At 52.2% G+C, this 7,500-nt stretch overlaps 1 non-coding gene across 1 annotated transcript; it reads left to right on the top strand.

Annotated features, from left to right (window-relative positions):
• Positions 1 to 146: 146 nt before the first annotated feature.
• LOC123688498 lies at positions 147 to 301 on the top strand. The gene has a single exon (XR_006750014.1). It is a non-coding gene; the product is annotated as a 5.8S ribosomal RNA (ribosomal RNA).
• The last annotated feature ends 7,199 nt before the right edge of the window (positions 302 to 7,500 follow it).

The following is a 7,500-nucleotide window of genomic DNA, read 5'->3' as shown; positions in this document are numbered from 1 at the left end:
TTTTGCGCCGATCGACTGACGTATTGACCCTTCAGTGGGTCGTCTCAGTCATTGGAATGTCATTCTCGAGGAGGTTCGCAGTTGGCGTCTCGTATTTCGAGGGAAAGTCCATTGCGACTAGTACCGAGAAATCGAACATAAAAGATTACCCTGAACGGTGGATCACTTGGCTCGTGGGTCGATGAAGAACGCAGCTAATTGCGCGTCAACATGCGAACTGCAGGACACATGAACATCGACATTTCGAACGCACATTGCGGTCCTCGGACACTGTCCTCGGACCACTCCTGACTGAGGGTCGGTTCCATTACAAAGACTGCCCGGCCAGACGTTATGGCTTGACGAAGTGACGACGTAAAGGTCGTCTAACGTTGATCCTGTACCGAAGGTCATTTGGGCGAGTTGGACGGTTTGCCGCGTGACGATCAACGTTCTGTCGTTTCGACGCCTCGTGTGTTGGAATGATGAGGAGTTGTTTTCGTAACGCGCCGTCTTGAATTGCGAAAGCATATATTGTGGTGTCGTGGTATTGCTCGATCTGCGCCCATGACTGTAGACATGCGATCGTCGTGTCCGAGAAATCTGAACGACGTCCGATCGCTTTAATGTGCCAGTTGTCGCGCGTTGCGGATGAGCTTTCATGAGCGCACCCCCGAAACACCGAAGCACTTTGCTTGGATTCGCATGATCCGCCATACGGAGCAGGAGATAATAGACGCCTTTGAGTAGGCTAACTCCCTCGCGTAAGGTACGTGATTTTATGAGCCGCCAAAGGTTAGTTTCGGAACGTTTCGATGATTTGAACATACGACCTCAGGACAGGTGAGACTACCCGCTGAATTTAAGCATATTATTAAGCGGAGGAAAAGAAACTAACTAGGATTCCCTTAGTAGCGGCGAGCGAACAGGGATTAGCCCAGCACTGAATCCCGCGATCGTAACCGGTCGCCGGGAGATGTGGTGTTTGGAAGGATCCATTATCTGGCGAGTTCGCGGCGCGTTCAAGTCCATCTTGAATGGGGCCATCGCCCATAGAGGGTGCCAGGCCCGTAGCGACCGCTGCGGCTTGCTAGAGGATCTCTTCTTAGAGTCGGGTTGCTTGAGAGTGCAGCCCTAAGTGGGTGGTAAACTCCATCTAAGGCTAAATATAACCACGAGACCGATAGCGAACAAGTACCGTGAGGGAAAGTTGAAAAGAACTTTGAAGAGAGAGTTCAAGAGTACGTGAAACCGTTCAGGGGTAAACCTGAGAAACCCGAAAGGTCGAATGGGGAGATTCATTCGCGCCTGTTGTTGGGATTTACTGACTGTGGAAACGGCGACGTTCGCGTTGGCTGTTCCCTTCGGTTCATCTCCGGCTTCGGACGCGTGCACTTCTCCCCTAGTAGGTCGTCGCGATCCGTTGGGTGCTGTTCTACGGTCTCGAGTGTAGCCCGTGAGCTCGGATTTTCCGATGTTTACGGACACTGGGTTTCCGAACAGCTCGCTCGACGGTTTACTGATGGCGGGAGGCCGCGACTTAGTTCGCGTCCGGCCCGTGGCAAGTATGTGAATTGTGATGGCGATCGGACCTAGTGCCGATTCCGTCCGTTTGCGACTGTTCGCCGCGGTGTTCTTGGACAGACCTCTTGAAACGCCGATCAGCGACGCTATTGCTTTGGGTACTTTCAGGACCCGTCTTGAAACACGGACCAAGGAGTCTAGCGTGTGCGCGAGTCATTGGGAATCACTAAACCTAAAGGCGCAATGAAAGTAACGGTTCACTTTATGTGAACTAAGGGAAGATGGTCGGTCTCCATGACTGACCCGCATTCCCGGGGCGCCTCATTCTCATTGCGAGAGGAGGCGCACCAAGAGCGTACACGCTGGGACCCGAAAGATGGTGAACTATGCCTGGTCAGGACGAAGTCAGGGGAAACCCTGATGGAGGTCCGTAGCGATTCTGACGTGCAAATCGATCGTCGGAACTGGGTATAGGGGCGAAAGACTAATCGAACCATCTAGTAGCTGGTTCCCTCCGAAGTTTCCCTCAGGATAGCTGGCGCTCGTTGCATACGAGTCTCATCCGGTAAAGCGAATGATTAGAGGCATTGGGGTCGAAACGACCTCAACCTATTCTCAAACTTTAAATGGGTGAGATCTCCGGCTTGCTTGAATGTGAAGCCGCGAGATTTCGGATCAGAGTGCCAAGTGGGCCATTTTTGGTAAGCAGAACTGGCGCTGGGGGATGAACCAAACGCCGAGTTAAAGCGCCTAAATCGACGCTTATGGGATACCATGAAAGGCGTTGGTAACTTAAGACAGCAGGACGGTGGCCATGGAAGTCGGAATCCGCCAAGGAGTGTGTAACAACTCACCTGCCGAAGTTACTAGCCCTGAAAATGGATGGCGCTGAAGCGTCGTGCTTATACTCGGCCGTCAGTGGCATGTGCGGTCGCCCTTCGGGGCGGTCATGAAGCCCTGATGAGTAGGAGGGTCGCGGAGGTGAGCGCAGAAGGGCTGGCCGTGAGGCCGTCTGGAGCCGCCTTCGGTGCAGATCTTGGTGGTAGTAGCAAATACTCCAGCGAGGCCCTGGAGAGCTGAGGTGGAGAAGGGTTTCGTGTGAACAGCCGTTGCACACGAGTCAGTCGATCCTAAGCCCTAGGCGAAAGCCGATGTTGATGTGGCGTTGTTAATCGTGTTTATAAGTGGTGGCAGAAATGCTATGCATCTTGACGCGTGACGCACGCCCGTCGGGCGAAAGGGAATCCGGTTCCTATTCCGGAACCCGGCAGCGGAACCGAAATTAAACCGGGCCCTCGTAAGAGAGTTCGTCGGGGCAACCCAAAAGGACCCGGAGACGCCGTCGAGAGATCCGGGAAGAGTTTTCTTTTCTGCATAAGCGTTCGAGTTCCATGGAATCCTCTAGCAGGGAGATATGGTTTGGAACGCGAAGAGCACCGCATTTGCGGCGGTGTCCGGATCTTCTCCTCGGACCTTGAAAATCCGGGAGAGGGCCACGTGTAGGCGTCGCGCCGGCTCGTACCCATATCCGCAGCTGGTCTCCAAGGTAAAGAGCCTCTAGTCGATAGAATAATGTAGGTAAGGGAAGTCGGCAAATTAGATCCGTAACTTCGGGATAAGGATTGGCTCTGAGGATTGTGGCGTGTCGGGCTTGTTGGGGAAGTGGGTCACGGCTAACGTACCGGGCCTGGGCGAGGTGATGCGTTTCGCTTGCGTTACGTTTGATCCGAGCTCGGTCCCGCGTCTTGGCCTCCCGCGGAATCGTCAAGCTTCGAGACCCCGTGAGTGCTCGCAAGGGTGCTCTGGGTAATCTCTGCGGCCGTCATCTAACAATCAACTCAGAACTGGCACGGACTGGGAGAATCCGACTGTCTAATTAAAACAAAGCATTGCGATGGCCCCAGCGGGTGTTGACGCAATGTGATTTCTGCCCAGTGCTCTGAATGTCAACGTGAAGAAATTCAAAAAAGCGCGGGTAAACGGCGGGAGTAACTATGACTCTCTTAAGGGGACCGTTGGCTGATATACAAGTGCCCTACCGAAAAAGCGTGATTTTAGAGTGTGTTTTGAGACTTAATTGTCTCGCCCTCAGTGTGTCGCGCGGTCGGTTGATCACGCGTTGTTCAGCAAGTTTCCGCTCACCTCCACGTGGTGGTCCCTGGTAACGGCTTTTGCCGGCTAACGAGCGGAAGCGAACCCTAAGAATAGAACAGTTTAAGTGGCCCCCTCACAGCGATCTGTACGAACATTTGAGCAGATCGTGGGTCCACCCACATTCTTAGGGCGTGGGTTTGTGGTGTCACCGACTAGCACGGTGCAATTGTGGTGTAGAAGTTTCTTTAGATACAATAAAAGTGGGTGAGATACTTTACCTCCCACCCACTACTGCACCACCTTCTATTTGAAGGGAGAATCAAACATCTGCGATGGTCGTCTGCGTATGCGGAACGACCTTCGCCACGGACGCGGGCATGCAGACTCACCTGAGGAGACTGCGATGTCGCGGTCCACCGGCCAACGACGCTGACGCGTGCCCTATCTGTGGGAGTCGCTTCCGCGGTTATCGCGGCGTTCGACAACATATGAGACAGGCACACCCAGCGGAGTACAACCGGGATCTGGAGGATCGGTACGAGGTTCCCGGGGGTAGGGACGAATGGACAAGCGAGGACATGCTCGAGATGGCTCGACGTGAACTCGCGTACAATGGCCCCTTCGTTAATAAACACCTTCTGGGTTTTTACCCAGAAAGGAACTTAGACTTCATTAAGAACCGCAGAAGGGAAGCCAAGTACAAAGAAGTCATCCAGCGTCTCGCGGGTGAGAATGCGGGGCCGTCGAGTGACGCCGTTGAAGTATTTCAACGGATGTCCGAAGCGGTCGCTGCGCTCATCCAATCCCCTGCGGATGCGGCCGGTACCTCTGAGGCCTCGGTGGTCGTCGAATCTAGTGCGGAGTTGCACAGCAGTGGGTCTCTGAACCCGAATGCCTCGGACTTCCATCCGTTGAGACAGTCACATAAAATCGTTCTCTTCTTGAGAGATTATTGGGCGGCCCAAGGTGGATGGGTCGATGCCGATGAAGCGGTCTATAATATGACGCAGCTTGTCGACACCCATAATCAAAGAGAGAGGGTGAGAGAGCAACTAGCCATCTACCTGAAGGCTCTGCTTCCGCAGATGTCCGACAGGCTAGGTGGTCATAGTAATAATAACAGAAGGGAAAGGACACGACCTGTCGAAGCGTTGAACAGGCGTCAAGAACGAGCCTTTCTTTATAAGACGGTACAAAAGATGTACCGGACAAACCGCGCCTCTCTGGCACGGAATATCATAGATGACTCTCCCGTAGGGGGGAGTCAGACGTTTCCCAACGTCCAATCTGCCGAAAGTAAGTTTCGGCAGATTTTCAGTCACCCCTCAAAGAGAGACATAGAAGACATCAAGGACAAGCAAGAGACTCAGGACTTGTCGAGCCCGATTTCGGAGAATGAAATCGTATGGGCTCTCGGGGCAAACAAGTCGCCTTCCGCTGGGGTCGATGGTGTCAAAATCAAAGACCTCATGAAGGTGCCTCTGAAGAAGCTTGTTCTTTTATTCAACTCCATGCTTCTCTTTGGCGTCGCTCCGTCGGCGTTGAAGAGGAACAGGACGATCTTGATACCAAAGGGGGGTGACTCAGATGATATCAATAACTGGCGCCCGATTACCATCGCCTCGGTGGTAACTCGGGTGCTACATAGAATTTTGGGGAAACGTATGGGGGGGATTCAAATCCACCCCAACCAGAGAGGTTTTCGGCAGGTCGACGGGGTCCTATTGAATAACCTCACCCTTCAGGCTCTAATTAAGGAGAGACGAAAGAGTTTGAAACCATACACCATCCTTAGTGTCGATGTGCGTAAAGCCTTCGACACTGTTTCTCAACAGTCCATCGTGAGAGCGATGAAGAGGCTCGGGATAGACGAGACTACTGTTCGGTATGTGGAGGATTCTTTTGAAGATGCCACTACCGTAGTGCAGCTCGGGAGAGGTATGACCGGAGAGATCCCAATATGTAGGGGAGTAAAGCAGGGCGACCCGCTTTCCCCCTACCTGTTTAACTTCGTCCTCGACGAGTTGATTTGTGATCTCCAAGGCGCCGAGGGTGGTCTGCCCGTAAATGACACCGCGCGTTTAGCGGTCTTAGGTTATGCCGACGACCTGCTACTTCTAGCGAATTCGCCTAAGGAGGCCACTAAGCGTCTCAAGCTGGCTGCAGACTTCTTTGCTAGGAGGGGAATGGGGTTCAACCCCTCCAAATGCACGGCTATGACCGTCCAGGTCAACCGTGCAAATAAGCACTCATACTGCATCACCCGACCTCTATTTTATATAGAGGGCCAAGCGATCAGGCAGCTGCAGCCGGGCGAGATGTTTGGCTACTTGGGCGCGAATTACGGTGTCATGGGTAGATCTAAGCCGGTGCTGGACGAGGTGAACATTCAGCTCCGGAGGATTGGGAAGAGCCCTCTGAAGCCGCAGCAGAAGTTGGCCATCTTGAAAGTTTATCTTCTCCCAAGATATTTACATCTGCTCCAATCGCCGGTCGTTACTAAGAAGACTCTGAAGTATTTTGATCGGGTCGTGCGGGTGGCTGTCCGCAGCTACCTCCACCTGAGCAAGACCTGTGCTGAAGCCTTTATTCACGCTCCCGTTCGGGAGGGTGGGCTCGGTGTCTCATGCTTTAGTGAGATTATACCAGCCATCCTCCGAAACAGGCTTAACCGCCTGTTCATTGCTGCCGACCCAATAACGTCGGCAACTCTCTCCACGTCCTACAGCGTTGAGTTTGTTCGCAAACTGGGGCGCTGGACGGGGGAGAGTGGAGGGAGCATGAGAGCGCTGGCACAGAGAATGTCAGAGAGGCTTGACACTGGCTTTTCTGGTAACGGCTTGCGGCAAGGACGGGCCTACCCCCGGTGCAGCGACTGGGTTCCTAACCCCCCACCTTACTGGTCTGGCGCTGACTTCGTCAGAGCCGTCCAGTTGCGGGGCAATCTTTTACCGGCCCGTGGAGTGCCTTCAAACCCGCCTGGTGAACGCCAGTGTAGGATGGGGTGCTTGCGGACCGAGAGTCTGTCGCATGTGTTACAGAAGTGTCCTGTTTCGCTGCGTACCCGGATTCGTCGACATGACCATTTGGTCCAGACGGTCCGAAAGATTGCTGAACGCAAGGGGTGGACGGTGGAAGTGGAGCCCAGAATTAGGTGCACAGACGGAGCTTTAAAGATTCCCGACCTGTTGCTCCGTATGGGGTCGAGAATTGTCGTGGTGGACGCTACGGTTTCCTGGGAGGGGCCTAATCCCCTGTCTGTGGCTGCGCTAAATAAAGTTGCCATTTATAGCGAGCCCCGTTTAATTCAAGCTCTAAACGTCAGACACCCGGGAGCCATCATCGTCGTGGCCCCCTTAGTTGTTGGCGCTAGGGGGACCTGGTGTGTTGAGAACTCGACACTCTCGAGTGTCTTGGGTTTTAGCCACCAGGACATGAAGACCTTGGTCACGCAGACCATAATTGGCAGCATTATGGTCTGGAAGGACTTTATGAAGTCCTCTCGGGCGGTTCGCTGCCCATAAGCGTCGAGAACGCAGAAGCTGATGATACACTGCAAGCTTTTCGATGATACCTGCCCAGCTAGGTGTACATAGTTATTTTATTAAATAATTTATTAAGCTTTTTATTATATTCAGTGTTGTAAGTGTCGCAGATCCTGTTGAGCATCAGTTTTATCTATACTCTATTTTAATTTATTTATTTAATTTATAATTTTTTTTATCTATACATCATTTGAAAGAAAGAAATTTTACAAAAGTGGCAAATGAATCTTCGAATGAATTTTATTCCTAAACATGTCACCATAATCACATTTGACCATTAAAGAAACTGAAATAGATAATTTTACACATGTTTTAATTTTACAATTTTTATTGTTTTAACCTGTAAATATTAATTTAT

Source organism: Harmonia axyridis, chromosome X (assembly GCF_914767665.1).
Source record: "Harmonia axyridis chromosome X, icHarAxyr1.1, whole genome shotgun sequence".
In the NCBI taxonomy this organism is placed as follows: Eukaryota; Metazoa; Arthropoda; class Insecta; order Coleoptera; family Coccinellidae; genus Harmonia; species Harmonia axyridis.
The sequence above is the reverse complement of the archived record's forward strand: the minus strand, read 5'-3'. Positions and strand labels throughout refer to the sequence as shown.